Source organism: Zosterops lateralis (assembly GCF_965231275.1).
Source record: "Zosterops lateralis genome assembly, chromosome: 4".
Lineage (NCBI taxonomy): Eukaryota > Metazoa > Chordata > Aves > Passeriformes > Zosteropidae > Zosterops > Zosterops lateralis.
This window is the reverse complement of record NC_139765.1, coordinates 12,857,976-12,874,050: the sequence shown is the minus strand read 5'-3', so window position 1 is coordinate 12,874,050 and position 16,075 is coordinate 12,857,976. Positions and strand designations below refer to the sequence as shown.

The 16,075-nt window shown below is 41.2% G+C and overlaps 1 protein-coding gene across 2 annotated transcripts in view; it reads left to right on the top strand.

Moving 5' to 3' along the window:
* RASSF8 (Ras association domain family member 8) overlaps nucleotides 1-16,075 on the top strand; it is a 253,822-nt gene that overhangs the window by 35,608 nt on the left and 202,139 nt on the right. The window contains exon 2 of one of the 2 annotated variants that reach the window (XM_083859210.1): nucleotides 7,260-7,340. The gene's annotated coding sequence lies outside the window, so the exon portion shown is untranslated. Of the gene's footprint in view, nucleotides 1-7,259; nucleotides 7,393-16,075 lie in introns of both variants that reach the window. The other variant, XM_083859211.1, reaches the window with a different exon arrangement.

Genomic DNA, 16,075 nt, shown 5'->3' with positions numbered 1-16,075 from the left:
CCTGACCCAGTTCACTCAGAACTGAGGGGTGCCACGTGGGCCAGGCAGGAAGAATGTTACAATTCAGAATTCTGCTTTCAAGTGTCAGTGGAGCTGTGTGCTTTGGAAACAGGGAAAAGATGAGTTTGTGGAATCAAATGGAAGGCTGCAGCAGTGCACTGCCTGCAAGGTGGTAGTCACAAAAGAAAGCACTGCAGGCCTTTGGAACAGGGGCTGGATTTCTCTGTCACCTGCTAGGTTTTGCTGCTGCCGAAGGCACTGTCTTGAGTGCTTTGCTTTGTCCTGTGCAATTCTAAGAAGTCTGGAATCGAGGTTATTAGCAGTGGGTTATGACTCCTTGCCAAGAAAAGGGTAATTGAAGTTAACCTTTAAACCCTCTGGAAAATCACTGGTTTGGGTGAGAGCTGTCTTGTATTGAAAGGGTTATTTGGAAATGCAGAGTGATGTTGCATGTTCTGCTGATGTTACAGATGAAACTGACTTGACACTGGATATTTTTACTGGTTTGGGTTAATCCTAAACTGAACCAATTCGAATTTACAAACAGTGGCTGTTTAATCCTGATATTTTAATTATTTTATGCTACTGATCTGGGCTCTGCCGACTAACCTACCTTGGTGCTCATACAAAACCAGACTAAATCATAACATGAAGGGATGCAGTGTAAACAACCCAGAGAAGCACAAGAGTTTTTACTTGCAAAGATAGAAGCAGTCTTTCAATATTTTCAAAAATAGAACAGACTCTCAAGAATTGCCTGTAAATTGATGTCATGTGGAAATAGGAATTGTCTGGCAGTGCCTAGAAAGTGGAGCATTGTTTACTCAGGAATTGTAATGTCGACTGTGAGCAAACTGGAGGGGCTGATGGATTCTGGCTGTACTGCAGTCACAGGCTGCATGGTGAGCCACTGCTTTGCCACCAGTGTAGTCATTCTGCTGGCAGGGACACTTACTCAGTGATAAAGGAATCATAAAATCTGAATAGCTTGGGTTGGAAGGACTTTAAAGCTTATCCTGTTCCAACCCTTCTGCTATGGGCAGGGACACATTCCACTATCCCAGCTTGCTCAGAGCCCCAACCATCATGGCCTTGAACATTGCCAGGGATGGGGCAGCCACAGCTCCTCTGGAGATTTATTTTTCATTAGTTCTACATGGTTTTAACTTCACAAATGGAAATAAACCAGCATCTTACTCCATTTTTTTTTCAGTTACTGTTAAATAGACTTATCCTCAAGGAAAGAAATGAAAGCAAATGCCATTGTACTTCTGTTTTTATGTGCTACCCCTTCTGTGTTGCCTAAGTACTTGGATGACTTGCCCAAGTGTACTTTTTCGGAAATGGGCATGCTTAATGACATACATGTTTTAACTTGAATTGTTCCTTTAAAGTGCCTTCCTGTAGTTCTAACCACTAGGATTAATAACAAGAGCTAACCTCCAACACAGACAGGTCAGTGAGTGTGTGAATAGCCAGGCCTAATCCTGATTTCTGCTAAATGCTGCTTGACTGTATTACTCAGTCTCTTGCTCTTTTTCTTTAAATATGCTTTCTCATAAATGCTTTTCTGAGAACCAGTGCAAAATACTTAGTCATAGGTAGGTATGGCAAGAGTTTGCTTGTTTGAAGAATTAGTAGTCAAGTGTGAATTTGTGCAGGTAAGGTAGGAATGTAAAGTAAGGGAGCTGCTCTCTTTAAATCAGAGGGCAGACTTGGGTTGACTGTGAGTGAAAAAGAAGTTTTCAATAACAAAGCAAATTCTTGCCATGACTTTCTCTGTTGTTCTGTTGGATAATTACCTAATGAAGTGAGCCTGACTGTGTAGAACCACAGAGGTGTGGCTAGGGAAGTGTTTTGGGAGTCGTCTGATCAGCAGCTTATTGGAGCCATGGTGCTTCCAGGGCTGCTGAAGGAAGCAGAGGAAAGCATTCCTCCTGTCAGTGAGTGTGATACCTCAGTGCTCCTGTGTTGAAAAAAGTGAAGTCTTCTTGCTGATGAGAAGGGAAACTCCTGGTGTCTGTGCAATTCCCCCGGTATTTTCCAGGCACAGCCACAGGGATGGAGTAGAGTAGGATGTGCAGGCGAGTCTGTGGGTGAGCTGTGACGGTTCTCTGCTGTATCAGCACCCCCTTTTCATCCTGGAGTAATGGTTCCATGGGCTTTAATCACAGGGGTTGCAAAACAAAGTGTTAGTTTGGAGGAAGAGAAAGCAACCTGCTCTGCCTGTGGGTATTCTGTTCTGATGTCCTCTGAGCTCCTGTGCCGGGGCTCTCTTGGCTGTGTTGTTTAAACAAAAAGAAAATAAATCACTTCAAGTGTTTTTTGTCATCTTTGTTGTTTCTCAACAACTGCAACTCTAAAGGCTTAGAAATATATTAAATTAATTCAAGCCTCTTGTTGTTCCTGGAAAGCAAATGCCCTTCACGTACTTGCAAGGAGACAAATGACAGGCAGAACTCTGGAGATCTCAGTCAAGGCTTTTTTTTTACATCAAGCTACTTTATAATTTTAATTTCACTTTTCTTGGTTTATGTGTCAATATGGTTTTTTGTAGCACTTGCTTTTCAACACCACAATAGAGCTTAAAGAACTAGGATACAGTGTTGTGAGCAAATAAGGAGTAGTTTATGGCTGACTTTGAAAATAAGCAGGTGTTTTCTCTTCCTGAGAGGAGCTAAATAGCAGTAACAAAGAAGCTGCTTCTTTCCTGAGATGTAAATGGTGTTGCTTCTGGTAATACAAGGTATGGGATCTAGTGGTACAGTGAAGTCTGGGCTGGACAAGTCCTCTCTCAATTCTCTTTTAGGTGTTGGGTTGTTCAGGGAAGAGAGGCAATGAATGTTTTGGATCTTGTTATGACTGACCACCTTTGACAGTCAAGCAAGGACGTGAACAAGTGGCTGCAGTCAGTGAAGACATGAGGAGCTTGATGCTCTTTATAGTCTCCTAATAATGTGTCTTGTTTGCAGCTTGGATCAGTTTTGTTCCTGCAGGTAAGAGCAGTAGCCAAGGCAGGGCAATACAGATCCTGTTAGTTTGGGAGCACAGGCTGTCTACGACTAGGGTCAGAAAGGGCAGAAGAGTGAGCTGGCAGGAGGGAGAACTGCCTTCTCCTCCTCACTGGTGTGCCCCTAAATTGTCTTGTCAGCATTCTGTTTTCACACCAGATGTGAAGATACCGTCTTGTACCTGCAGAGCTTCATACCACAGACTTGTAAATGAGACTCCAAGCAAGGATACCGCCTGTACTGACTGACTCGTGACAGGCAAGCTCTCCTCTTGCGTGGAGCCAAACACTAGGCCCAGGTTTATTTTTACATGGGTTATTATATAGCTGCTGAAGGATGACTTCTGATGAGAAGATAATTGGGACCATCTGGCCCAGATGTGGTACAAGGCCTCTCTAGCTGGCAGCACTTGATCCTCCTCACCACCCTGTCCAGAGCAAACACCTTTCATCACTACCTCAAGGCATCCACAGATCCAGTTGTACTTCGGATACGATGTTGTATCTTTCTAGGCTGTGGCCTCGAGGCTAATAATTCATAGTGGTGCAGGCTCCAAGCGATATCTGCAGTCTTTCAGAGTTGTCATTGCCTTATAGGAACAGAAGCTAACATCTTGTATTTCCCATTACCCACAAGAACTGACTGAAATGTTCTGACCTTGTTAACATTACAGATGTGTCTCCTTGGAGATAATGACTCAAACTTTCTAAGCTATTCTTTCTGTATTTTTTTTTCTTCATTGTGGCTAATTGTTACTTAATTCAACAAAGACAGAAAGGGATGTAATTTTAAAGGTTTCCTTCTTTTAATCAAGAATGCTGCTTTCCTGTATTTAAAAAAATGCGAACGCCACCTTGCCCCCTCTCCCCTCCCAAAAAATCTGCCCCACTCCAAGTTTTGAAAAGTGAACTTCACACCATTTTTAATGCTCTCTTTGTAAGGTCTTTGTCAGTGTCATAAGCTGCTTTATATTTCCTGAACTTCATTTAAACAGAGGGTTGTTTTTGTTCACATGAATTGAGGAGCAGTTTTGATCACCCAGTAAGCTGTAGACCACCTGTGAAGAAAATAAAACATGATTTAAGGTAAAAAGATTTGTTACCATGCCAATCTTGTTTTCCTTCCATGTGAGTGGAAAGGTCACAGTTGCTTTAGAAGTGTGTGACTGAAAGAGACCACCTGAGTTGGAAAGTAATTTCTTTTTCTTTCTGATCCTCTTCCTGCACTGCAGACTATTGACTAATATAAGTGCAGTCAAAGAAGTTTTGGGAAAAGCCTCCATGGGAACAGATCATCAAAACAGACAGTTTGCATTTCTAGCAGTCCCTCTAATATATGTTTAGTTTGATGAAAGAATGAGCCTGGTTAGGTTTGGGTTTAGTGTTCTTCTCCCCTCTTTCAGAGGAGTGGGAGATTTTTCCACTTGCTGAAAGGGAGTTTCCCACCTACAAGAGGTAGAAATCTTGCTGCTCTCTGTGTTTCCTGCCTCCCACTGTATTTCCTCCTGATCTGAGATGCACATCATCACCATCACCATTTTACCAGTGTGGAGGTGGCAAAACAGATTGATTTGTAGCAGGTTGGTCATCTTGGTACACCTTAAAAAGAAACCTGACCTCTGGAGAAGTCCTTTTTTTGTGACATCTCTTAAAATAAGCTCTTCTTTTGAGCTATTTGTGGCATTTGCATGTCTGCATCTCCTCAGAGCCTTGTGGGAATAGCCCCTCTAATTTTACCTACTTCTGTTAATTATGTTTTCTTTGTAACTTCTGTTTTTTTGTTTTTTGAGACAGTATTGCCAGCAAACCTAGGCAGCAATTTATGCTGTATGCCTGCTAAGATCCAATTAGGCTGGACTCCTTTCTTGTTGGTTTGAGTGACTTCTCTCTATTCCTGTATCTCTTTGCATTTTATGTGAGAATCTCCTTTTACAAGTACAAACTGGAGCTGGGGCTGCAGTGTGAGAACAAAGACCACTTTAGCATTTTCCTTGGGACTTTCATAAAATACATAAAACATCTCCATTAAAATGTCTGGATTGATGAAGGGAAGGGGGGGAAAAAAAGTGCCTTTTCCTCCAGCAGTGGCTTGATTAATGGATTTATTGTTTGTACAGATTTTGTCAGGAAGCCATATGGCTTGAGGAAAACAAAGAGGAAGTGGCTGATGTTGGGAATCTGATTTAATAGGGGTCTCTAAAGACAGAATGTGGCTCTTATCCTTACTCCTTCCCACTCAGTTTGCAGAGTTGTCTGAGAAGAGCTTTAGGGTTTCAGTAGAGCTGCAGATAATGCTGCTCTGTTGCAGTGGAAGTGTCGGTCCCCACTGCTGGATCAGCATTGCGGCCACTCTGTTCTCAGGTTCAGAATCCACTGTTCTTCAGCTTTTATATAAAGTGTCCTGGGGTAATTAACAAACAGCTGTAATTGAAATATTTACTATTTGTGTATTGGCAGTTGATTGGTTTGCAGTAGATGAAGACAACTTTTAGCATCTCAAAACAGAGTTTTCATAGTTTAGGGTGAGATGATTGTTTCTCTCTTCTCTCTCTGCCTCCCCTAGCAAAATTCAAGCATCTGTGCCTCTGGATTAACTAATTCACCATCTATATCCTAAAACCAGATTTATTTTCCTAATCTCACATGTGTAAGTGGGGATTAGTAAGTAACTGGGGCTCAAGCACTGGTGATTTAACCTGATGTGGTGCAGTAGATGAGTGTTCTGCATTTTCTATGACTGTTTGACTCTACTTAGGACTATGGTGGTGAATAAACCTGAGTAGAGAACTTAAAGGAATGTTCTCTAATGGAATGGCAATCAAATATATTAAGGAAGTTTAACAAGCATATCTTCCTTCTGTTAAATTACAGCTTCTCGTCTGAGAGACATAAACTCACCAAAAATTACTCCATTCATTTTAGAGCTAGAGTAGAAGGCTCATGTGAACTGTTAGTAAATGTTAGTGGGTCTACAGAGTGGAAAGCAAAAAACATTGCAAAAAACATCACAAACATATTCTGGCAACCCAGGAATTTAATAAATTAGGTTTGTGAATGAAAGCTGCATATTCAGTCAGTCATGGTGGAAATGATTTGATGTGTGCCTGGGACTTTTGGAGCTCCTGAATGTCCTGTTGTGGACTTTCAGGCCATAATGAGAGGAGCAATTACTCCTGTAGGGCTTTGATGCATCTTCTGCAGACCTCCCTTCTTTCCAGATCTTTAAGAGGTTTTTGTTGTTTCTGAACTCTTATGATGTTCTTATGCTGGAGTTGGTGCTTATTACATCTTTCCATTGCAAAGATATTAGGAGACAAACATTTTGTCTGGACAAAACTCAGTGTCTGACAACAGTGGTAGAGGAGATGCTGAAATACCAGTGGAAAGTTTTTCTGATTTTAGAGGCTTTTTTTCATGCTGCACTCTATAAAGTTCCCGTGTAGAGTTACACATAATAGATAATAGTTACACGTAATAGCCATAATAGATATGTTCCTTTAAAATATTATTCAGTAAATAATATTGGTTGTGAAGACTTAAAAATAACCACATCTCACATGTTCTCCTTGGCTGTGCCATAATATTAGGCAATGTCTGTCACAATGATGCTGTTAAACATTGTTGTAGTAAGCGTGCCTTCCAAGCTGATTATTAGTCTTAATCAGCAGTTTGGGATTTGTTACCTTTTGCCCAGTTTGTTTGTGCATGCATTGCATGTGATTCACTGCTGCGAGGGAGTCAGGGTGTGCAGCTCCAGAGCACTTGGAGGGTTATACATCTGGAAGTGCTCCAGTCTGAGGATTGTTTTCCTTAAAAAGAAAATTGGGAAAGAAGATTATTTCACAATCTCTTGTATTTACAATTTACCAGTGGTAGATGCTCGTGACTACCTAATACAGTGCTTAGGGGTTGGTTTTTTTTTTTTTGAGGGGGTGGTTGTTTTTTTTTTTTTTCTCTAATGTTCTGGAAAGTTGTTGAAATGCTGTTTATCACACTTAGTTATTTATAGCAGGAACATGTCACACCAGGTATAAGAAGCAGCAAATTAAGAGCACTATTCCACATTTCTTTTCAACTAACTTTTCAAAAATAAAATACTGCTTGTGTGTACCAGGCTGTTGTAGATCTACAGGTGCCAGATGAACAGTTTTTTGAAAACATTAAAGGAAGGAGGAGGAATAGAACTTCATCCTCAAGAAGGTTGTTTCACGAATGTATAACAATGTTTCTCTTTTTTTTTTCCTTCTAGGAACTGCCCTCATCAGCAGAGTGGACACTGATGCCTGGAGTAGCAGATTGTACATAAGCAGACATCTGTCTTCATCTGCAAGTAAGAATTTAGCACCAAAACCCTCCAAGAGTTTCCTTGCTCCCTTCTGAAGGTACTTGCACATAAAGCATTCTGAAAACTCTAAAGCTTGAAGAATCACAGAATGGCCTGGGTTGGAGGGGACTTTAAAAGATCATCCTCTTCCACCCCCTGCCATGGGCAGGGACACCTTCCACTATCCCAGGTTGCTCAGAGCCCCATCCAGCCTGGCCCTGAACACTTCCAGCGATGAGGCAACTTCATAAGTTCATCACTCCCCCTTTCTTCCTGAGATGAGAAATTTGAGCAAAATCCCAGTTCCCCTGCTCTGTGCAGCATTTTCTCTAAACAGTTGTGTTCTGGGCAGACCTGCCCTGGCCCTGCTGAGTGTCTCTCTCCTGTGATGTTGTGATCTCCATGGATATGCACCTTCTTGCTGTATAAGAGGGAGGCCCACAGCTAACCTGTCACTGGGAGTGTGGAATGAGAGAATGCTTTTGTCCTTGGCTCCTCTGCTTTCAGATCATTCTGAGCAGCAGATCTTCACTTAAGAAAGAATTTCTTTACTGGAAGGTTTGTCAAGTGTTGGAATGGGGTGCCCAGGGAGGAGGAGTCACCATCCTTGGAGGTGTTCAAGAAACAACTGGTGTTTCCTCTTTGGTTTGGGTGACAAGGTGGTGTTTGATCAAAAGTTGGACTCTGTGATATTGGAGATCTTTTCCAACCTTAATGATTCTGTGGTTCACTGTAACGAGTTATCCCCAGCTTGGCCACTGAGACATTGTCAAAAATAAAAAAAAATTGTCATGAAAAGTAAACAGTTGCAGGTAGTGTTTTTCCTGACAACATGATGCATGCTCAATACAGGAAAAATATCAGAACTTAGGCTAGAATGTATACTTTCAGATTATGCATTGGTTTATTGTTCATATTGGTTTGATTTTTTGAGTCCCCTCTTTTATGATGTAGATGAGGCTGGTGGAGCAAGTGAGAAACTGAGAATGCATCTTCTTCTCTGGCTTGTCACCATTTGCAGGCCTTTGAAGCTGATTTGCCTTTTGTGCATACATCAGCTTCTCAGTGATAGACTGCATAGCAATCACACCACCTTTTCCATTTCTGTGTGTATATTGCCTTTTTACCACTCCTGTTGCAAATGCAGTATTTATAGCTGTGTTGTTGATAACTGAAGCAGCTGAGGGACCAACAGAGCTAAATAAATTTAAATGCTTTGTTCATTTGCCACAGTGACAGCTTGTCTCATGTTGTGTGTATCAGAGGTACAGATAAGGATAAAGGTGCAACAGCTTTATCTTACTGCAGGAAAAGCTGAAGCAAAGCAGCATTGGATGGATACTTCCATTATCCCTAATACAGTGTAGAACTAGTAGAAATATCAATGCACATGTATAAAATGCACTTGTGTTGAAGAGGAGCTTTGCTGAAGGGTGGTCCTTGTGTGTGGATGCATCTGTCCATATGTACAGCACTCAGAATGCTGTGTTAGCTAGAGTCTGGCTTCAGGCTTGTCTTAAGTTGCCTCATATTTGAGAGGTGTTTTGGGTTATTCATTAAAGCACTTTCAGCCCCACATTCCAGGCACCTTATGTGTCTCTTTAATGCACATCAGTGGATTGTTTCTAAAGCAAACATTTCCAGAGCATTAATTGCTGCCTTCAGCCAACAACATCATCTTGCTAAAGGGGTGCAATGGTTTGTGTGGGGAGTGGCACCAGCCATGGGACAGTCCTGCTGGCTGAACCAGCACACAGAATTTAGACACACAGGTCTCATTTTTCCCAGGTGACACTTAGCCACAGCGCATATACATATGTATGTTAACCTAGAACTCCAGGAAGCTTGGAATGTAGTGGTGTTGAGCCAGGTTTTCTTCTGCCAAGTTAAAATATTTAAGGATTTGTTGTTGACTCTATTTTGAATTAATTCCTTTCAGTGGAGCAAGTTTGTGGCCGGCTGCCAGGTGACTGCAGTGTCACTCCTTTATTTGTCACTTTGAAACAAGTCATGTGAGTTACTGTCTCTGAATGATTTTATTGTATGTGAGTAGAAGGTATTTGCCTGCTGGAAATTCATCAGGATGGTGCCTATCCTCGCACGGGGAGAATTAGTTATTTACCTTTGCTTGTTTTGAATAAACCAGTTTGTTTTTTTGCCTTAAGCATCACTAATGTAATTTGTTGTTGTTATGTGACTTTATTTTGCTGTCTGTTTTGGGGCACAAGACAGGGTCAGCTTGTAGTATGTGTTTTATTAAAACTTTTTTTCCCCAGCTGAAATAATGGACTATTAATAGATTTTTGTACATTTAAGAAATAAAAAAAATCAATCCCATTTTTTCCAGTAATAATCAATAAATAAAAGAATGAAGAAAAGGAGCAGAACTTATTCACTCTGGCAGCAAAAGTGGACACCAAATCAGAGCAGTAACTTTGGGAAATATTTCTCATTCAATACTTAAACTTTAAATATGAAAAGCAGAAAAAAATAGATTTTTTTTTTTTGAAGTTCGGAGTAGTTCTGATGCTTTACATTGAAGTCTTAACTATAGTTGACAAAAACATTCTTTTGAGACCCACTTCAGAAGCTTTCACTTGCAGAATGCTACTTCATGTTTCTCTGCATAGTGATATTGCATTTTCTGGGATGTTTGGTAAGCAACAAAACCAGACTTTGTTGGTTTGTGAGCACTGAGACTTAATTTGTATCCTCCAGCTGTTTTGTGGCCTGTGTTTGTCATGGTTGAGATATCTTTGACCTACCTGAGCTGGGCAGATACTTCTGCTGGTTGGGTTTTCTAGCCTCTTCCATGGAACCATGGAAGCAGAGTGCAATTCCTTTTTCATCTGAGTGCCCCAGGTCATGAATCAGAAAATACTTCCTTCATTGAGCTCATGATTTTCTGCCCTTCACCTCTGATTGGTATCCACTGAAAGGCATTAATAGGTGGGAGAAGTTCCTGGATGCTCTCTGAGAGGATTTCTGGCTCAGGGAGGGTTTTGCTCTGACGTGCTGGTGAGTTCTGGGTGAGGTGAGGAATAATCTCAAGGGAAAAGTGCTGCCTCTCAGGTTCTCATTGCGTTTCCTGCCTGTCTTAGCTTTGCTGGGTGCACACCTTTCTCTGGCTGCCTGAGCACTGAGTCACTGCAGGAAAAACCCAAGCTTTCTTTGACAGTGGTATTGCTGGGATCCATGAGTTTTGCTGCATTCTTTGCATTACAAGAGATACTTTTCATTTCTTGTCTCTCTTCCCCACTCCAGAGCTGCACATGGCACAAAGTGCCTCTTGTTTCCTTGCTGTCTGTGTTGCAGTTGTTCAGACTGGTGTGGCAGCAGAGCTGAAATTGAAGATACCATGGCACGTGCATCCATTTCTTTCCTCTTCCTCACTTGGTCGCATTTTTATTATGTGCAGCTTCTTGCTTTCTCATTTGAGGGCTTCTTTTCCTTTACTTTATAGTCCTGTGTAAATATGTCCTTACATAAAGCTTTTATCTTGTATCCACATCTGAATAGTTTCTTTGCATTTGGGGCAGTAGTACTTCGAGTATTTGAAATGCATTTCAGGTTGAATACTTTGAAAGTGTTTCTGAAGAAATACAGTGGTCTCATAGCTGGAAAAAAACCAGCTTCTTCCAGTGTTTTTTTTTAGAGTTGGGATTCATCTTGTGCTTGCCAGCTGAGGGCAAACTGAAAATGGAATGTAAGTGGAGACAAGATGTCTGGAAAGGACTGAAGTATTGATAATAAATGGCAGGGGGGATGGTGTGTGGAAATGCCACTTACATGAAGAGACAGTGGTCCCTGGCTTTTCTGCTTCAAAAATATTTGGTTCCTGAGACATGGGTTGCTGCATCCAAGTCCTGGGTGTTGCAGGCAAACCATTTCCTCCTTCTTTTTCATTAATTTATTAAGCTTTGGCAAGGTTTGCATCCTCTTACTGTAGAACAGTAGAAAAAACAGTTTTGCAGTTCCTATGGACTCAAGTTAAAATTACTTAGTTTGGGTTTTATTAATTTATCAATCACTAGGAAATTCTGCAATATTCTAATCTTCATAGTAGCAAAATGTGGAAGACCTCACCTCATGGGTGTTTAATGATTCACTGTTATTAAACATTTGAGAGAAAAAATGTGCTTATTACCCAATTCAAAAGTTTTCCCACTTTATTTACTGCTGTGTAAACATCAAACTGTAGTTTTTCTTAGTCTGGAACTGTAAAGATAGTATTGTTTTTTGCACTAATTGCCATGCACACTAGTCATTTCTCTCTCTGGCAGGAAAGAAACTCAGCTTTTTGGAGACATGTCATTTTGATACAATCTCTTCTCTTTGTTCTATGTAGGTTCTATGTAGTTCTGTAGACTGCTTCCTACAAAGAATAGTTGCACAATGTTTAAAAATGAAAATTTCTGGGCTTTAAAGAAATAAAGGTTTATATTTTGAATTGGAGTTGTTAAGGAAATATGCTTTAGTATTTGATATTTTGGAGTGAGGAAGAAAAAATAGCAGCTAAATGAAGTCAAATGTATCTCCTTTGTCAGATAGCAAAAATCTTAAAAATACCTACAAGTTAATATTCAGGTTATTCATAACTAAATAGGAAGAGAAATATTAATGCCTGCTCATCTCATTCTGTAAGCCTGGCTTTTTACTTTTATGTATAAGAATTTTATAAAGAATAATTTAGGATTTCTTTCATATAACCTTTGAGGCCTGAGGAGATTCATGTAGTTGGATTTTAATTTAAATGTTATGTTTTGCATATTTTTGTGATTTAAAGCATATCATGAATGCTTTAAATTTTGCGTGTACTATCTTATGATTAGCCCAAACTTTCTATGGGCACTTCCCCTTGAGTTCTTTCCAGAATTTAGGTTGCTTGCTAGGTAATTGTACTTAATTAGCCATTTTTGCCTCCTGATGTTACCTGGTATTTTACATTTCCATAGCTGCATATCAATAAAGATTAGAAATCCCAGCAGCCACTTTTTATTTAAAAAATAAAAAGGCCAGGCTCTTTTTATTAAGCTCCCTCACATAGTTCTAAATCCTAAACCCACTCAGTGCTGCCAGTGGCTCTCCAGACTGCACAGCCTCTCCTCTGTTTCTGTGGAGAAACTAATCCACAGATACAGGGGTGTTTTTAAGTAAGAAAGACCAGGGGAAACGAAAAATGTCCTAATCAGATGTCTTGTTTTTGGTTTGGGTTTTTTTTCTGCTTCCAAAGAGAAATGCAGGCTGAGCTTTGTCCTTCATAAGCAGTGTGATGATAACCCAGAGAGTTCATCACAGCAATTCATGCTGCAGTGCTGAGATGCTGTTTTGTTTAACTTGAGCTCTATGTCAGGAGGGCTTCAGGAAGAATTTCTTCATGGAAATGATAGTCAGGCATTGGAAGACGCTGCCCAGGGAGGTGGTGGGGTCACCATCTCTGGAGATCTTTAAGAAAAGACTGGATGTGGCATGTGGTTGACAAGGTGGTGATCAGTCAGAGGTTGGACTCAATGATCCTGGAGATCTTCTCCAATGTTAATAAATCTGTGTTCTTCAGTACCAGTGTCTGACATCTCAGGCATCTCATAAGTTCAGAAAAAATGGTATGAGATCCACCATGATAGGAGGAATGATGATACAATTCCTTCTGGAGGGACAAGTGTACTGCTAGAAGGGATTGATTACATTGCCCATCTTCTGGGTACTTTGCAGGAGCTCTTTAAAGCAGAACTGAGCTTGTCTTGGCCTCTCTGAAAGGCAGCAGAACCCCCAAAGAGAAGGTGCACCCTGCCCAAGGTGTGGAGGTGAATAGAGTAAGCTCAATCAGCCCAAAAAGCAGTAGGGTCTCAGCTGCTGATCCATTATGTTTTGGTAGGTGCTCTGCAGAAGTGGGTTAAGGGACAGCGTGAAGGAGGATAAAGAGATTTAAACAGTAACTTGGTGGAGTTGCACTTCCATGTGGTGACTCTGGCAAGTGACCTATAAAGAGTTCCCTGTGTATAAATGGATCAAGTGAAGAAAGGGGAGGGCTGCTTTGCCCTGCCTGCATTTGGCAAGTCCAACTCCAGAAGTCTGTCCTGACATCATTGTGCTTGGCAAACAGAGAGGATGGGGTTGCTGAGGGTGCAGTGAGGAGGAAGATGTAGCCATTAGGAGGTGAGATGAAAGCCTGTGACTGCATGGCCAGCAGTGAAAGGCTCTATCTCAGAAATTGCAAAATGTAGATGCTTTCTGAAAATATGGAGGGAAATCAATACATGGAAAGTTGTGTTGGTTTAAAAATTGTTGCCACAGACAAAGAAGGCAGGAGCAGGAAAATGCAAACTTCCCCCCCTTGCCATGTTAAATTTGACCCAACATCTATTTTCCACTGGCATTGCTGGCTGTGACTTCTGTTAATTGCTGTCAGTTTTTTGGCAGAGAATCATGTTTTTCCTGAAGAGCTCTTTGCTGGGTCCTTCTATGAATGCCATATGTGATCTTTATAAGACTTCCAAGGGGAAGTGTATTTAGTATGATGTTCGTATCTGCAGTTCTTGCTCCTCCCAGGGAGTTTTGGAGTTTAGGTGAATTTCAGCAAAACTTACGGAGAATTAGTGGTTTAGAAAGTTTGTAACAGTTTCCCTAAAAATATCAGCTGAATAGAGAACCTAGGCATCCTTACGTCCTGAAGTGAAATTTGCTTCCACATCTTTCTGTGCAGTGTGGCCAGTTGGCCAAAATGGTGTAGGCTTATCTTGGAGCTGCCTGTGGCACTGCCACAGAACTATGGGAATTCAGACTATGGGAATTTCAAACTGAAAGGGAGGGAAATTGTTCCTGGTTAGGCCCTGGCACAAGTTGCTCAGAGAAGCTGTAGCTGCCCTGGAAGTGTCCAGGGCCAGGCTGGATGGGGCTCTGGGCAGCCTGGGATAGTGGAAGGTGTCTCTGCCCATGACAGGGGGATGGGAATGAGATAAACTTTTTCCAGCCCAACCCATTCCATCAGTCCATGAATTAAGTAATGCACTTTTGAGTATTTCAGCCCATAAGCTATTGCTGTGTGTTATGATTACCTTGGATTTTGCTCTAATAAAATTAGCCAAGCTCACAATTGTCAAGAGAGGAGAAATACTTAAGTGATCCAGCTGAGTCCTATAAATAGAGACTAGAAGAAGCAAAGAAGTTCTTTTGTGCCTGGGGAAATATGGAAGTAAGCACAGCCAAGTGTAAATTTTAGAAAGTGATGGGTTCCCCCCACTCATTTATATTGCTTAACTGTTTAAAGGCTCCTCATAGTAATAAGTTCTGTTCTGTCTTGCAGACTTTTCTAAGTTGCCAGGAGAGCAACTTGACATTTCTTAGGTAATGTTTAATGAATAATGTAGCTGCTTACTGAATAAAGCTTTGATATTATAATTTTTTGGAACAGTTATGTTGATTAAGTTGAAAGTGCCTCACCTCATTTCTGTTTCAGAAATTGCATTTCATTAGTGAGATTTTGGTAGTCGTGTCATACCCTTGGCTGTAAACCATTCGCTTAACTGACTTTTAAAACGTCTGTTAATTCAAATTTAAGTAGATTTTAGTTGCAGAATGTATTTTATTTCCTGCATCCTTCAGTGCACACTTGGAAGAGGAGGAAGGGGCTCATTTGTATGCAAGGTACACCACAATATAGAGGAAGATGTTGTGTTTTGGTTCATATCTTGAAATGTAGAAAGTGTAACAAGTTTCTTGATATTTTTTTTTCCCTGAAATTTGCCCTCAGCTCACATTTGAGGTGCAAGGAACACCTCTCTGGCAGCTGGGACTTAGGGTGGCTGTAGTCAAATGACAAAGAAAATGCTGCACGTGGGCTTGACTGAAGTGTAAAGGACAGATTCAGCCCTACAAAACCAAGAGTTAATGCAGGTCTTGCCAAAAGGGAGCAGATGAGCTCATTGCCTCATTAGTGTAAATATTGGCAATTACACACGAATGTCTTCAGTCCCTCAGCTGGGTGTGAGTGTTTGTGGACAAGCCGTGAGGGGAGAGGGGAAGAGTTGAAAGGGTGGGGCTGTGTCTTCCTTGGAACCAGTTTGGTAAATGAGCTATTTTGTCTCCTTTGAAGCTAGGGCATCTCGAGGTCTAAGGCAACTTTGAAGTAAGGTGTGTGTATTGTAGCTTTTGTATAAATATTTCCCCTGCAATGAACTAGCTTCTCTGCTCTTTGTTTTCTTTCACTCCCACACATTACTTAGACCATATTAGAGATGTATAGATGTGACTTCCACCTAATGTTGCTGTTTATTAATAAAGTGGTGTGTAATAAAGCTGTTTTCTCAAATGCACTATATATTTGCTACTAATGAGGAACAAATACTTACACAGCTTAGGAAGACATTACAGTGCAGTAAATGTCTGCCTGTGACTGAGATGATGAATCAGGAGATGTTTATTTAATGCACATGTCTTTTTTTGAGCTGTTTGTCACAGCATTTATAATGCAATGCAGGCTCCTTGGCTAGCGTATCTGGAAAAGGATATTCCTCTGCCACAGAATAAATCCGTCCCAGCTGCTGTCTGAACCTCTGCTGTGCTGCCACCCGCTATCCTGCTCGAGCCAGGCCAGAGCAGGGACACCAAGGGGAGCACAGGGATGGAGCAGCTCTGCTGGGAGGAAAGGCTGAGGGGAATTGGGATTGTTCAGCCTGGAGAGGAGAAGCCTTTGGGGTGACCTCACTTTCAGGCCTTGCAGTGCCTGAAGGGAACCCACAGGA